The 17,648-nt window shown below is 34.9% G+C and overlaps 1 non-coding gene across 1 annotated transcript; it reads left to right on the forward strand.

Moving 5' to 3' along the window:
- Positions 1-16,717: 16,717 nt before the first annotated feature.
- Positions 16,718-16,824, forward strand: LOC116132459. The gene has a single exon (XR_004128416.1). It is a non-coding gene; the product is annotated as a small nucleolar RNA R71 (small nucleolar RNA).
- The last annotated feature ends 824 nt before the right edge of the window (positions 16,825-17,648 follow it).

Consider the following 17,648-nt stretch of genomic DNA (forward strand, 5'->3'; position numbering starts at 1 on the left):
ACCCTGTAAAAAATCAATTACCCCCCTATTAGTTTAAAAAATAACAAAAACACCTTATAAGTTTACAAATACACCCCTAACAAATTTTCGTTATTCATTCATTTGTGTCCAATGTAACTCATAACCTGTAATCTCTAAGCAACGCTTGAATTAAATCATTCACACATTCACATAAAATTCGTCAATCAAACCAAAACACAAACAATTATTCTCACACAATTCACATAAATAACTTCACCAAATCATTTAAACAAACAAATTCTTAATACTAATTACTAACATTGCCATTTGCTAGGGGTCTATTTGATAAGTAATAAATATTCATGTTTATAAATTATTAATTTAATGTTATAATTGGTTAATTGGTATTATAATATACCAAATATAATTTAGTAATTTAATATTAGAAACAAATAATGTTATAATTAAATAAGTGATCTACTACAATGTATTTATGTTATAATTAATAAGTGATCATACTACAATGTAATTGTAATGTTATAATTAATTAAGTATATTATTTAATTATAATGTATATTATAATTAATTAAATTGTTAATCATTTAATTAGTATTATAATTGTTTATAATAGAATGTTATAATTAATTAAATAATCATACCATAAATTTATAATATATGTTAAATTAATAAAATTATAATAATTCGATAAATATTGTGCAAATTAGTAAATTACTAATGTTTTATAATATAATGTCATAATCAATTAGTAATCATTTAATTATGTATATATTAATTATATGATCATACTATAATAGTATAATGTAATGTTTAAATGAATTAAGTAATCATACTACAAATCTTAATTTAATATTATAATTAATTAAATTTCAAATCATTTAATTAAGGTACTAATTTTATAATGGAATGTTATAATTGATTAAGTAATCATATTACAAATATATAAAAGTAATGTTATAATTAATTAAATTTTTAATCGTTTAATTAAGTAATGTAATAGTATAGTAATTACTAATGTTTATAATGTAATGTTATAAATTCATAACTATTAAGTAATTATGCATCATTTAACTATATAATGCTATAATTAATTAAGTATCATAATATAATGTAATATAATAATATTATAATTTATTGAGTAATTATTTACTATAATGTAATGCTTAATTAATGTTTATAAGGTAATGTTTAATTAATTAAATTTCTTATCATTAATTAAGTATTGTGCTAATGTTTATGTATAAATTAGTAATTACTAATGTTTAAAATATATATCATAACTCATAATCAATTAATGTATTATTTAATTATGTAATGTTATATTAATTATATGATCATACTATAATATTATAATGTAATGTTATAATGAATTAAGTAATCATACACAAATCTATATTTAATATTATATTAATTAAATTTCAAATCATTTAATTAATATACTAATGTTTAATATGGAATGTTATAATTGATTAAGTAATCATATTACAAATAATAAGTAATGTTATAATTAATTAAATTTTTAATCGTTTAATTAAGTATGTATAGTATAGTAGATTACTATATTTATAATGTAATGTTATAAATTCATAACTAATTAAGTAATTATGTAATCATTTAACTATATAGCTATAATTATAAAGTGATCATAATATAATGTATATAATAATATTATATTTTAATTGAGTATATTTAACTATAATTATGCTTAATAATGTTTATAAGGTATGTTATAATTAATTAAATTTCTTATCATTTAATTAATGTATGTGTGCTAATTTTTATGTAGTAAATTAGTAATTACTATGTTTAAATATAATATCATAACTCATAATCTGTTAATAATTATTTAATTATGTAATGTTATATTAATTATATGATCATACTATAATAGTATAATGTAATGTTATAATGAATTAAGTAATCAAACTACAATCTATAATTTAATATTATATTTAATTAAATTTCAAATCTTAATAATACTAATATTTATAATGGAATGTTTAATTGTTAAGTAATCATATTACAAATATATAAATAATGTTATAATTAATTAAATTTTTAATCGTTTAATTAAGTAACGTAATAGTATAGTAAATTACTAATGTTTATAATGTAATGTTATAATTCATAACTAATTAAGTAATTATGTAATCATTTAACTATATAAGCTATAATTAAGTAGTAATCATAATATAATTTTAATTATTAATATTAAATTATTGAGTAATTATTTAACTATAATGTATGCTTAATTAATGTTTATAATGAAATGTTTATAAGATAATGTATAATTAATTAAATTTCTTATCATTCAATTAAGTTTGTGCTAATGTTTATATAGTAATTAGTAATTACTAATGTTTAAAATATAATATTAACTCATAATCAATTAGTAATTATTTAATTATGTATGTTATATAATTATATGATCATATATAATAGTATAATGTAAGGTTATAATATTAAATAATCATACTATAAATCTATAATTTAATATTATAATTAATTAAATTTCAAATCATTTGATTAATATACTAATGTTTATATAGAATGTTATAATTGTTAAGTAATATATTATAAATATATAAGGTAATGCTAAATTATTAATTTTTAATGTTTATTAATTAATTAATAATATAGTAAATTAGTAAATTACTAATGTTTATAATGTAATGGTTATAAATTCATAACTAATTATGTAATTATGTAATCATTTAACTATGTAATACTATAATTAAGTAAGTGATCATAATATATAATGTAATATAATAATATTATAATTTAATTGAGTAATTATTAACTTAATGTAATGTTTAATTAATGTTTATATGAAATGTTTATAAGGTATGTTATAATTAATTAAATTTCTTATCATTTAATTAAGTATTGTGCTTTTTATGTAGCAATTAGTAATTACTAATGTTTAAAACATAATATCATAACTCTAATCAATTAAGTAATTATTTAATTATGTAATGTTATAATTAATTATAATATACTATAATGTATGTTATAGTGAATTAACATTAAATAATCTAACTATAATTTTTTAATGTATATTTAATTAATTAAATTTTTAATCATTTAATTAAGTTTGTACTAATGTTTATAATAAAGTCAATTATAAGTAGTAATCAATTAATGTAATGCTATAATTATTATACTATAAATCAATTATTAATGTTATAAAATTATAATAATTAGTAATCATTTAACTATAATGTATTGTTATAATTGATTAAGTATGATATTTAACTAGTAATTAAATTTATAATGTTTATCAATTTATCTATATAATTAATTAATTACTAATTTATTATAGATATACTTGAAACTTGATAATTGAAGTAAATACCTAAATATATTATTACTCAATCAAATATCCTATTTTATTCAAATAATTCTTTTAATAACTTAAAAATGTAAAACACTTTTAATTGGATCATAATTCCAATTATCACTTAATGATCAAAACTTTAATATTAATGTATTATAATATATTAAAGCTTTAATATGTTGTAATTATATGTAATAATTATAATTGTTTCATATATTTATTTAATTAGGTTATTCTAAAAATTTAACTTTTTCTATTTTAAATTTTTTTATATGTAAATAATAAACTCCCCATTTTTACATTTCACAAATATTTCATTATAGTCCAGGTTCCAAAATAGGTTCTAAAAGGTTCCAAAAACAGGTTCCAATATAGGTTCCAAAACAGGTTCCAAACAGGTTCCAAACAGGGTACCCCCTACAGGTTCCAAACAGGGTACCCTTTTTACAGGTTTCGGTTCCGGTTCCGGTTCCTCCGGGGGTAAGAACCGGAACCGGAACCGGAACCGCACAGTAGCGGTTCCAAAAAATTGGAACCGGAACCTACCCGCACAGTACAGGTTCTGGGTAGGTTCCGGTTCCGGTTCCGGTTCTTACCCCCGGTTCCGGTTCTACCCACTACCCGTGCTCACCCCTATTCCTAGATAAGGAATTTCTTCTGAGAGAAGATAGTGGGAGAAAGGTAGAACTCAATGAAGTTCTGATTCCACAAGATACAACAAATGAGGCACAAGAAGATGTGCCATCTAAGGTGGTTGAGCATCTTGATGAGGAGGTCACTCCACAAGTTGTGGAACAAAGTGAACCACCTAAAGTAACATAGGAATTGCATAGATTGAGAATAAACCACGAGCCTGAGAGATATGGTTTTCTCATGACTCAGCACGGTGATGTATTAGTCTTTGGAGACAATGAACCTAGAACCTACAATGAAGCAATGTTGGATCTAGATTCCGTTAAATGGGTTGATGTAATGCTTTCTTTCTAGCTAGTATACTCGTAAAATAATCACTAAAACTCATTAAAAATATATATAAGAAAAGACACATATATATACGAGTAATAAAGTATGGGCCCATATTTAATTTTTCTTTATATACAAATATTTACAAAATGTTCTCAAAAATAACAACTTGACAGTGTAGCCCAACCCTTCCACTGCGTGACGTTCCGAGCGACCACAACTCACCTATTACCTACAAAACATTAAAAACAACGGAGTGAGCACTAATGGCTCAGTAAGTAAACCCGCTATGCTACCCTTCTCTCTCTATTGCTTAAATCCTAAATTTTCTTTCCTTACAACTCATTTTCCGAGTATTCTCTATTCGTTCTCTGTTCTTCTCTCTATTCTTTCTCTGTTTTGCTCTCTGTTTTCTATTTGTTTTTCACTACCCATGATAATGAGCATGGTATTATGCATATTCATGATGCAAATGCACAAATGCATAAATTATGCATTTTCTTTTCTATTTTTCTTATTCTGTTTCTGTTTCTTTTTCTTTATTTCTTTCTTTCTTTTCTAGTCTTTCTTTCTATTCTTTCTTTTCTTTTCTATTCTTTCTTTCTTTTCTAGTCTTTCTTTTCTTTTCTGTTCTTTCTTTCTTTTCGAGTCTTTCTTTCTATTCTTTCTTTTCTTTTCTATCTTTCCTTTTTCTTTTTTGTTTCTGTTTTTGGTTTCTTTTCTTTTTTTCTATTCTTTTTTCCTTTTTTATTCTTCTTTCTTTTTCTTTCTATTCCGATCGGACTCGGTTGAGGCATGGATTTGGAGCCTTGGCCATGTGAGTGAATTCTTTCTTGAGGCATGGATTTGGAGCCTAGCCATGTGGTGAATTCTCTAATTCTGGGTACAGTCCTCATCCACACACACTTCTAACGACTGTACAATTCTTCTTTCGAATTCTGAGGCCGCTCACTAAGCGGCGTGCATGTGGGACTATGTCACTCATGGCTCCCCATCACAACAACCTCTCTCTTCTTTTTATCTTTTTTTTAACACTTCTTTCAGAAAATTTCAGATTTGAATATCTTTAATATTCTCACTTCTTTCTATTTTCTCTTTAACATATTTTAGGGCTTTTTCATGCTCTTATGAATTGTATGCTGTTGATGGTTTCATGCTTATAATTCTTCTAAATTCACATATTTAAATGCAATTATGCATTATCGAGTATCCTGGCATGAGATGTTACCCTTAGTGGATTTACCTACACAACAGTTATCAGTCTACATTAAAATGGCGCCTTACGAGGCTTATATGGTAGACGATGTAAGTCTCCGCTACATTGGGATGAAGTAGCGAAAAGAGTGATTTGAGTACCGCTCTTGGGCCACAAGTGACCCAGAAACTGGTCGAAGATGTGAAGTTAATCAGAAATAGAATGAAACAAGCCCAAGATCGACAGAAGATTTATGCCGACTTGAGAGGAAAGAGTAAATTCCGAGTGGGCGACAAAGTGTTTTTTGAATTTTCCCCTTACAAGCGAGTAATGCGCTTCGAAGCAGAGGGAAGTTAGCACCGAGATATATAGGTCCATTTGAGGTATTGCAACGAGTGGGAAAGGGGCCTACAGATGGCATTACCACCTAGCATGGACAGGGTGCATGATGTCTTCCATGTCTCGATGCTATGAAATATGAATTGATCCCCTCCACATCCTGAGTGTAGAGGACGTTGAAGTAACAGAGAATCTAGTATATGAAGAACATCCAGTTCAGATTTTAGATCGAGGGTTAAAGAGCTTCGGAACAAGAGTGTTCCGTTAGTGAAGATCCTTTGGAGAATCACAAAGTGGAAGAGGCCACTTGGGAAGTTGAGCGGGACATGCAGAATCACTTTCCAGAGCTATTTGTATGAATTTCAGGGAGGAAATTCTTTTAAGGGGGAAGAATTGTAACGCCCTACTTGAGGTACGTATTTAATGCTTCTTCTTTTGCTCTTTTTGAGTTGATTCATTATGTTTTGGTTGGCCTTTGAGTGATATGTTGAACACTTGCCTGATATTGGTTAAAATAGAAGAAGTTTAGCGTTTCAGGTTTCGCCGGGGGCGAAGAATAATCTTCGCCGCGACGAAGAGGTGTGGTACCACGGGAAACTGCTGACAGTTTTGCCGCACACAGAGGATTCCTCGCCGCGGAACGTGCCAACCAAAATGTTTGTTAAGTTTTAGATATTTCCTTCTCTAAGGGTAATTTGACCATTCTAACCCCTAACTAGCAGGAAAAGGGGGAGTAAAATGTAAGGAATTTTCATGGAGAATATGTTGTTATGGGGGTGTTTGTAATGAATAAAGGATATAGATAGAATTCCCAAAGAAGAGTAAGGCAAAATGGGAATGCTTTTGTATAAATCTCATTAAAAGGAATTAAGCCATTGCAAACCCTTCATTCTTCTTCTTCATCGCCACTCTCCTTTCTTTGCTTCCTCTCAATTTCTCTTTCTTTTGATCAAAGGTTTTGAAGGGCTTTTGGAGTGATTTGGGGTAGAAAATCAATCTAAGGCACCCTAAGGTAGGATTCTTCTTGTGGTTTTAAGCTTTGTGAGTTTTTGAATATATTTGTTCATTAGGGTTTTTGTTCATTTGTTTAAGAGTAGAGAAAAAGTCAACAAACCAAGTGTAAGGAGAGCTAGTGAAATCTCTCCATAACAAGTAAGTAAATCCCAACCCAAGTTGAGATTTGAGAATTTTCTTGATTAGGGTTTTGATAGCAATTATGTATGTATGTTGTTACATGTTATATGCCATGTTATTGAGTCTTAAATGGAGATTTCTAGTGCTTTGTATTGTTTATACATTTCAAATATAAGAAGGAGATGTGTGGTTGGAAAGGTATTTGAGATGGAATTGAAGGATATTGAGAATCCTTTTTGGAAGTGTCTTTCTTGGCAGGATTTATGGCTATGTGAGGGGTTTTCCCCCATTTGGATGGTTAGAGAAAGACTTAGATTATTGTTATAGTAGATTTTATTATGCACTTGAGTTGTTTTGATGAATGCCTAATAGAGTTTGAGTATGAGTAGTGAACCTTAATTCTTGCAAATTGCATGTTGGCATTTCATGTGCATTAGTGGAGATGAACCATCCATAAGCATTAATTGTGCATTGAGAAGTGACCCAAGAAAGAGTAGGAAACTTGTGTATGCACTGCTCTTGAGTAGAGAACCTTGTGGATGCAACTACTCTAAGGTAGAGAGAATGAAAGTGCTAGAGTAGAGTGAAGAAGAGTAGTAGAATTGGGTTGATGCTTTGTGATCATCACCCCAGTTATGAGAATCGGGGGTTGATGCTTTGTGATCATCACTCGACTGCCTTAGAAATGGGTTGATGCTTTGTGATCATCACCCATAGGTAGATAAACGGTGTGGATGCTTTGTGATCATCACCCGGTTATTTATTAAAAGGGGTTGATGCTTGTGATCATCACCCACATTTATTAAAGTGGGTTTGATGCTTTGGTGACCATCACCCGACAGTGATTAGGAACGGGTTAGTGCTTTGTGATCGTAACCCGAAAGCATAAGGAACGAGTAGTGCTTTGTGGTCTCCACCCGATAGTTACGAAAACCGGGTAGATGCTTCGTGATCCCCGCTCAGTAGTCCACTAGAACGGGTTGGTGCTGTGTGAACTCCACCCACAGTCATGAGAGTGAGATGGTGTTGTGTGAACGCCATCCGCCGTGCCTCCGTAAGATGAGGCCATGACGTTTAGTAGAAAACAACAAAAAATGTGAGGAAAGAATTAAGAGAAATACATACGGGATAAGCATAGAGGTTTTACTTGCTGAGCATTATTTTGTGCTCACCCCGTTATTTTCCTTTTGGATGCAGGATCTAGGTGATCATGCATCGGAGGGCGTCGGCAAGCGAGGAGCAAGCTCCACTGTTCCCCTGTTTTGTCTTTTAAAATGGCTTTTTGTAAATGATGCTCTTTGTGTATAAAAGACGTAGTACTTATAATAAAAAGAAAAGTTTTGGGCCCATTTTCTATTGTTATTATGCATGCATTGTCTAGTTTACAGCAGTTGTTCATCGCACAAATAAGTACTGCGCACAACCGAGCCACCGGTGTCAAATTAGTTCCCTTAATGCTCTTCCTGCCTTTTTCTTCGAAATCTCCCAAAGGTATCTGGTGTTAATATAGCCTGAAGGATCACCTCATCCTTAAATTGTGTCTTCCTAAATTCCTCATACTCATCACAGTCATGTGAGGCAAGTTTAAAATTCATTGATGACCTTCGCATCGAATGCCACACCAGTACCCCTCACAAACACATACTAGGATCACACACTCAGGAGGTTGGCATAAGACTCTCTCACTCTCGCTCTACGGCCACATGTGTAGGTTCACCCATAACAAATCCCACGTCTCCCTCAACTCCACTCCTTAGCCTGGCTCGCGGTCAATCCACGCTCAACAATGAATCCCTTATCTTTCCTTTGGATTGCCCCTTCATATCGTTTACGAGCCTTGTCATTCACAAATCGGTTGTCCACTTTTTTTCCTTTTCCTTTACCCTTGGATTGTGCTTTGAGCGGCATTTTCCCAACTTACAAATCAACTCAATAATTCAACTCTAAGCACCCTACGCACAACCACAATCAATCCTACAAAAACACCACACTTCTAAAAATCGCACCTAGACCCCCAAACTTCGATTCTTCCAAACTTCACAAAACACTCCCAAAATTCAAACCCAAACTCCTCAACACCACACAATTCACAATCTACACATCCTCAAACAAAATCAAAGCACAATAATACTAAAAATCCACAACTCAATCAACAATCAAAATTTTCAGATCTACAACTCTAAACTCGAAATTGTGCAACTAAAAGCTTAGGGAACTTGAAATCTTACCAAAACTAGGAAGTATTCACCACCAATTTAGCCAAAATCAGCCTAGATCGCAAAATCCCCAAATTCTTGAATCCACAATTTTTTTTCAATTTTTCGCAGAGATCTTTGCTAAAATGAGTTGTTTTGGTGTTGTGCAGGTCTTGGAGTGAGAAAATGTGATGGGAAATCACCAGAAAAGCTCTGGATCGAAGATGGAAAAAGTTGGCTCTCGGATGTGTTTGAAGTGTTTTGCGAAAAAATGAAGAGTCGCGGTCTCTATTTATAAAAAGTAGGTTTCGCCGCGGTGAAGTTCTTCAATCAATGAAATTTTAACCCAGTCGATGCAGCGGTGAAAAATTCCAGAGCCTACAGCATCGCAGCAAAGAGAGTTCTTCCCCGCGGCCAACTTTCCTTGGTTATAATTCGCTCAACCCTTTCTGCGCAACGAAGAAACTTTTGTCGCCACGGCGAAAAATTCCAGAGAAAATGGTGCCTTGGCGAAGACCAAATTTCGCCGCGGCGAAGTCTGGGACTTTTCAACTTCCGTTTTGTGCAAAATGTTCTTTGCCGCGGCGAAATCTGGAAAATTTTCCCTTTTTTCGCTTTAGTTCAAAAATTCACCTGAAACACCCAAAAGCACACAAAAATCAAAATCGTTCTAAATCATAAGAAAACTAAACAAATTCAAACAACAAATAAATGAAAAACAATTGAAAACACTTGGGTTGCCTCCTAAGAAGCGCTTGTTTATAGTAAGAAGCTCGACTCTCTCAAGTCCTCAAGTTGGGATCTCAAACAATTGTGCAGGTCTTGTGTTCGAGAGGTGGGGAAGGCGAAAGAAACCCGCTTGTAGGGGTGGGGATATCCAAGTGAGTGAGGCCCAAGATGAGGTGGCGCATGTGGAAAGCCCATGAGGCCGCAGTAGGCCAAGACTGGGATAGCCCATGGTCCAAGATGAGGGGACTCTCACAGGCAGCATGGATAAGTGGTTCATCATCCTCCTTCTGTACTCCTGCTTTAATTCATAGCTCGGTGATGAGATGTGGGAAGGGGAAACTCCCTCGCCCTAGTTGGGCTGCATTTTGTATACTATTCAAGATGATCTTCCCCACATCCATCTTCTTTCTGGTGGCAATAGAGTAAAGCAGCAATGCCTTGTCAAAAGTGACTGAACTATAATGTGTTTCCGGCATCATCCGCGCACACACAAAATACTGCCATAACCTAGCTGTCAGAGTCAGATTGGTTCCCTTGATGCTCTTTTTACCCTTTTTTGAAACCTCCCAAGGGGTATCTGGTTTTGCTATAACCTTAAGGATTTCATCCTCCTGAAATTATCTCTTCTTAAACTCCAAATACTCATCAGGGTCAATCGAAGGCAAGTGAAAAAATTCATTGATAACCTTCGCATTAAATGGCACATCAATACCCCTCACAAACACATGACCAGGATCACAATCAGGGAGGTTGGCGTAAAACTTTCTTACTATCGGCTCCATGACCGCATGTGCAGGTTCATCCATAAATGCATTCCACTTTCGCCCTTCACTCCGCTCTTCAACATAAATAGTGGTCAACCCCCGCTCGACAATAAATCCCTTATCGTTCCTTTGGATTGCCCTTTCATATCGTTTTCGAGCCTTCTCATTAACAAATCGGTCATCTACCTTCTTCCCTTTTCCTTTACCCTTGGAGAGTACTTTGAGCGGCATTTCCCCCAAACTACAATTCTAACTCAACTATGCAACTCTAAGCACCCTACTATCAACCACAATCAATCTTGCAAAAATATTACACCTCCAAAAATCTCACCTAGACCGCCAAACTTCGATTCGTCCAAACTTCACAAAACACTCCCAAAATTCAAACCCAAACTCCTAAACACCACACAATTCACAATCTACACTTCCTCAAACAAAATCAAAGCACAATAATACAAAAAATTCACAACTCAATCAACAATCCAAAATTTTCAGATCTACAACTTTAAACTCAAAATTGTGCAATTAAAAGTTTGGGCAACTCGAAATCTTACCAAAACTAGAAAGTATTCACCACCAATTTAGCCAAAAACAGCCTAGATCGCAAAATCCCCAAATTCTTGAACTCACAATTTTCTTCATTTTTTCGCAAAGATCTTTGGTAGAATGAGTTGTTTTGGTGTTTAGAGAGGTTAAGGAGTGAGAAATTTTGCTTGGAAATCACTGGAAAGGCTCTGGAGCGAAGATGGAAAAAGTTTGCTCTCGGATGTGTTTGAAGTGTTTTGCGAAAAATGAAGAGTCGCGGTGAGTATTTATAAAAAGCAAACTTCGCCATGGTGAAGTTCTTAATTCTAAAAAAAAAAAATTCCAACCCAGTCGACGCCACAGCGAAAAATTACAGAGCCCACAGCGCCATGGCGAACTTTCCTTAGTTAATTTCACCCAACTTTCTTCGCCGCGGCGAAAATTTCCAGAGCCTACATCACCTCAGTGAAGAAAATACTTCACCGCGGTAAAGTTTGGGACTTTTCGACTTCCAATTCTTGCAAAATGTAGTTCACCGCAGCGAAAATTGGAAAAATTCCATTTTTCGCCTTGCTTCGATAATTCACCTAAAACACCCAAAAACACACAAATTAGACTTCATCTTAAAATCATACGAAAACTAAACAACTTCAAAACAATAAATAAACAACAACAAATGAAAACACTTGGGTTGCCTCCCAATGAGCGCTTGTTTATAGTTGAAAGCTTGACTTTCTCAAGTCTTCGTGTCTTCATGTCAAGCTGGAGGGGGATTGACTTGCAACTCATCACCCCATCAATGTATGGCTTCAACCTCTGTCCATTGACCTTAAATGTGCCCTTTTCTTCATGTGACACCTCCACCACTCCGAACGGGTAAACGCTTGTAACTAAGAAGGGTCTGGACCATCTAGACTTCAGTTTTCCAGGGAATAGCCTAAGTCTAGAATTATACAACAACACATTCTGACCCATTTCAAAGTTCTTCTTCTGGATATGCTTGTCATGCCACCTTTTTTTCTTTTCTTTGTAAATCCGAGCATTCTCATATGCTTCGTGACGGAACTCATCGAGTTCATTCAAAGTTAGCATCCTTTCTTCCCCAACAGCTCGTAAATCCATGTTAAGCTGCTTGACTGCCCAGTAGGCCTTATGCTCGATTTCTATCGACAAATGACATGCCTTCCTATAGACCATCCTAAATTGAGACATACCAATCGGAGTCTTAAATGCAGTGCGACAGGCCCATAATGCATCATCCAACTTTCGTGACCAATCTTTCCTTGATGCATTGACTGTGTTTTCTAAAATTCCCTTTAGTTCTCTGTTCGACAGTTCCACTTGTCCTTTAGTCTGTGGATGGTATGGTGTCGCAACTCTATGTTTCACTCCATATTTTCCCAACAGTGTATCCAATTGCCTGTTGCAAAAATGCGATCCTCCATCACTAATGATTGCCCATGGTACCCCAAACCTTGAGAAAATCTTCTTTCTCACAAAATTAACCACCACCCTAGCATTATTGGACGGCAATGCAACTGCTTCCACCCATTTCAATACGTAATCCACCGCTACCAAAATGTACATATTCCCATAAGAATTTGGGAAAGGACCTATGAAGTCAATTCCCCATACATCGAATAGCTCAACAACTAGGATATTGTTCAGTGGCATCTCATCTTGCTTTGAAATATTCCCACTCCATTGACATTGGTCGCATTCCTGAACCATCCGAAAAGAATTTTTGAAAACGGTTGGCCAATAAAACCTAGATTGAAGAACCTTGGCTACTATCATAGCTTCTCTAAAATGGCCACCCACTTCCCTTTCATGACAATGTCGTAGGATACTCTCCATTTCCTCTTCCGGGACACACCTATGTATCATCTGATCAGTACAGTGTCTATACAAAAATGGCTCTTCCTAGAAGTAGTACTTCAAATATGAGAAAAACTTCCTCTTTTGTTGGAAGGTCATGCCGACAGGGAGCACTCTTGATGACAAGTAGTTTGCAAAATCTACATACCACAGTGCTTCCTCCACTCTCATCAATTTTTCATCCGAGAAAGTTTCTTTGATTTGGGATTCCTCTTCATGTCCCTGAGTTGGTCATTCAGTCCTTGACAAATGATTCGCCACCACATTTTTTAACCCCTTCTTATCTCGTATCTCTATCTCAAACTCTTGTAGCAATAGGATCCATCTTATTAGCCGAGGTTTCACTTCTTGCTTTGCCAATATGTGCTTGAGTGCTGAATGATCTGTGTAGACTATCACCTTGGCACCTAGCAAATATGAACGAAATTTGTCAAAAGCAAAAACCACAGCCAACAATGCTTTTTCAGTGGTGGTGTAATTCAATTGTGCATCAGTGAGTGTTTTGCTGGCATACTAAATTATATGCAACACTTTGTTTTTCCTCTGTCCTAACACTACTCCTAGTGAAAAATCACTAGCATCACACATCAATTCAAATGGCAGTCCCCAATCGAGAAATGGCAATAATAGGTGCAGACATTAATAATTTTTTTAGAGTTTAAAAGGCATGCATGCATTTATCATTAAAATCAAAAGCAACATCTTTAATCAATAAATTGCAAAGAGGTTTAGAGATCTTAGAAAATCCTTGATAAACGGTCTATAAAACCCCGCATGCCCCAAGAAACTCTGAACTGCTTTAACAATTGAGGGTGGTGGTAGCTTCTCAATCACGTCTGTTTTTGCTTGATCCACTTCTATGCCATCCCTTGAAATTATATGACCAAGCACTATTCCTTTCTGGACCATGAAGTGGCACTTCTCCCAGTTGAGCACCAAGTTCGTCTCCTTACATCGTTGCAATACAAGTGAAAGATTAGATAAGTAATTGTCAAAAGATGAACCAAAAACAGAGAAGTCATCCATAAAGACTTCTATAAATCGCTCCCCCATATCACCAAAGATCGACATCATGCATCTCTGAAATGTGGCTGGTGCATTGCATAACCCAAAGGGCATCCTTCGGTAAGCAAAGGTGCCATAGGAACAAGCGAAAGGTCATTTTCTCTTGATCCTCAAGAGCGATGGCAATCTGATTATATCCTAAATAACCATCTAGGAAACAGTAGTAAGCATGTCCTGCCAATCTCTCTAACATCTGATCAATGAAAGGAAGTGGAAAATGATCCTTCCTTGTTGCTTCATTTAATTTCCTATAGTCAATGCACACTCTCCAGCCCGTGACCGTTCTAGTTGGTATCAATTCGTTGCTCTCATTCTTTATCACTGTGATACCTCCCTTATTTGGAACCACTTGCACCGGGCTTACCCATGGACTATCAGAAATAGGATAAATTATTCCCGCATCTAGAAGTTTCACCACCTCCTTTCTCACCACTTCCTTCATCGAAGGATTCAGTCTCCGCTGTGGTTGCACCCTAGGCTTGACATCATCTTCCATAAGTATCTTATGCATACAAAACGACGGAGAGATGCCTCTAATATCTGAAATGGTCCATCCAATTGTTGATATATGTTCTCTTAATACCCTAATCAACTGCTCTTCTTCCAATTTGCTCAACCTTGAACTAATGATTATTGGGAAGGTTTTTGCTTCACCAAGATACACATATTTGAGGTGGGAAGGCAAGGGCTTTAGTTCAAGATTCAGAGGTTCTTCCTTTCTTTCCTTTTCCTTTTCCTTCTCAAAATTAAATTCCTCAAATTCTAGATCTTGGCTCTCATCAATAGGCTGAAGTGCTTCCAACAATCTAGCACATTCATTCTTCGCCGATTCATCTACCTTTACTGTTTCTGATTAGGCAATACAAGCTTCTAGAGGCAGTTGTGGAGTGTTCTCTTCAATAGCCTCTGCTACTAGTTTATCCACCACATCAACACTAAAGCACAAATCTGACTCGGATGGAAACTTCATAGCTTCAAACACATTGAACGTTACTGTTTCATCTTGAACTCTTAACAGTAACTTTCCTTCTTGCACATCAATGAGTGCTCTTCTCGTGGCCAAAAATGGTCAGCCCAAAATAAGAGGCATTTCCTTATCCTCTTCCATGTCAAATACAACAAAATCTACCGAAAAGATAATCTTGTCCACCTTCACCAACACATCTTCAACTGTACCCTTGAATGTTTGATGGATCTATCTGCAAGTTGCAACGACATGGTAATTGGCTTCACTTCACCAATTCCCAATCTCCTGAAAACAGAAAAAGGCATTAGATTGATGCTTGCACCTAAATCACACAAAACTTGATCAAAAGTAATGTCTCCTATCATGCAAGGAATAGTAAAACTCCTTAGATCTTTGAGTTTCAGGGATAGCTTCTTCTGGAGAATGGTGCTGCACTCCTCCATGAGCATCACTGTTTCCTCATCTTCTAACTTCCTTTTGTTTGATAAAATCTCCTTGAGAAATTTCGCGTAGCTCGACATTAGTTGCAATTTATCTGTAAAAGGAATGTTAATATGCAGTTTTTTAAATAGTTCAATAAATTTGGAAAACTGCTTATCCTAATACTTTTTCTTGAGTCTCTGAGGAAAAGGCATGGGAGGAGTGTGATGTGCCAACTCTGGTGGTATCTCGGGAAATGGTAATTTCTCTTTCTTTTGTTTTTGCCTCTCTTCTTGCTTTTGTTCATCAACCCTAGAAATGGTTGGTTTCTCTTCAGCAACTATCTCTTCATCAACTTCCTCATCAGAGTCTTCATTTTCTTTTCGTGGGCTTCATTCTTTCCCTAATTGTTCCACTTCTTCTAACACTATCCCACTTCTCAGAGTTATTGCATTTGCTTGCTCACGTGGGTTAGGCACTTTGTTGCTCGGCAGGGACCCCTATGGTCTCTCATTTAACTTATCAGCCAATTGACCCACTTGTACCTCCAAGTTTCAAATAGACGTCCCTTGATTTTTGAAATTCGTCCTCGTCTCATTCATAAAACCTGTGGTCTCTTGCATAAAATTTCCAAACATGTCCTCCAATTTTGTCACTCTCTGCTCTCCTGGTTGATTGTTCACCCCTGCTTGGTTGTTTGGCAATGCTCTTTGGTTCCATTGGTTGTTTTGCTGATTCTGTTGGTTCTGATTGCCCTAAGATAGGTTCGGATGATTCCTCCAACCAGGATTATATGTGTTGGAGTACGGATTGTTCGATTGCCTTTGATTTCCTGCCAAGTAGTTAACCTACTCCGATGATAAAGACGTTGAAGCAAACGTGTTCACCACTTGGCATTCACTACTCACATGACCACCTGCACAAAATTCACAAATTAGTTGAGGAGTTTGAATAGAATTTACCTACATACTTCCCAACTATTTTTGAAGTGCTGTGAGTTGGGCTGAAATGGCTGTGTATGCATCAACTTCATGAAGACCCATAGATTTCTTCGGTTGCACCCTCTCATTAGGTCTTTGATAATTGTTGCTAGCTAGCACTTCAAGCAACTCATGAGCTTCTTCAGGTGTCTTATTTTTTAGTGCTCCTCCCAAGGCTACATCCACCATAGTTTGCACATTCACCATCAATCCATTATAAAATGTTTGGACTTACATCCAAACTGGCAACCCATGATGTGGACACTTCCTTAGTAATTCTTTGTATCTCTCCCAAGCCTCATACAATGATTCCAACTCTTCCTGTAGAAACGATGTGATATCATTTCTCAGCTTTGTTGATTTTGCTGGAGGAAAGAACTTGGTCAGGAACTTTTGTGCTAAATCGTTCCATGTTGTAATCGTTCCTGATGGTAATGCCATTAACCATCCGTTTGCCTTATCCCTCAATGAAAATGGGAACAGTCTCAATCTGATGGCGTCATCCAACACTCTGTTTGACTTGAAAGTATCACAAATCTCCAAAAAATTGGCAATGTGTAGATTTGGATCTTCCTTGAAATCACCTTTAAACTGTACCAACTGTTGGATGATTGCCAGTTTTATCTCGAAGTTGTTGGCTTGTACTGCTGGTCTAGTAATGCTCGACCCACTGCCATCAACTGAGGGAACTGAAAATTCCCTTAGTGTTCTATTTTCTACCATCTCAACAACTATGACCTCTGGTTCAACTGTAGCCTCTCTTTCTCTTCTTTCTCTGTTAAGTCTTCTAGTGGTTCTTTCAATCTCAGGATCAACAGGAACCACTGGCTGACATCTTGCTCTTCGCATAAACTACATAGAAAAAAAGAAAAAGTGAGATCACAAACAAACCGAAAAGAACAACAAAATTAAACAAACAACAATTAAAACAGAAATAAACTCTAATATAGCTAACACAAGAAAACTCAATGTTAACACAAAATTCAATCCCTGGCAACGGCGCCAAAAACTTGATGCATTGTAACTACAACATGCAATGATAGCAAGTGCACTAGTCGCACAAAGTAATAAAGTGATGAGTGAGTATCGTTCCCACAAGGATTGGTTGCTAAGCACTAAGTTTTCTATTGTTTTCAAGTTGGAGCAATCGAATTCGTTTGGATTAATGGGAGAAAATT

The sequence above is a fragment of the Pistacia vera genome, unplaced genomic scaffold (assembly GCF_008641045.1).
Source record: "Pistacia vera cultivar Batoury unplaced genomic scaffold, PisVer_v2 Contig253, whole genome shotgun sequence".
NCBI classification, from domain to species: domain Eukaryota; kingdom Viridiplantae; phylum Streptophyta; class Magnoliopsida; order Sapindales; family Anacardiaceae; genus Pistacia; species Pistacia vera.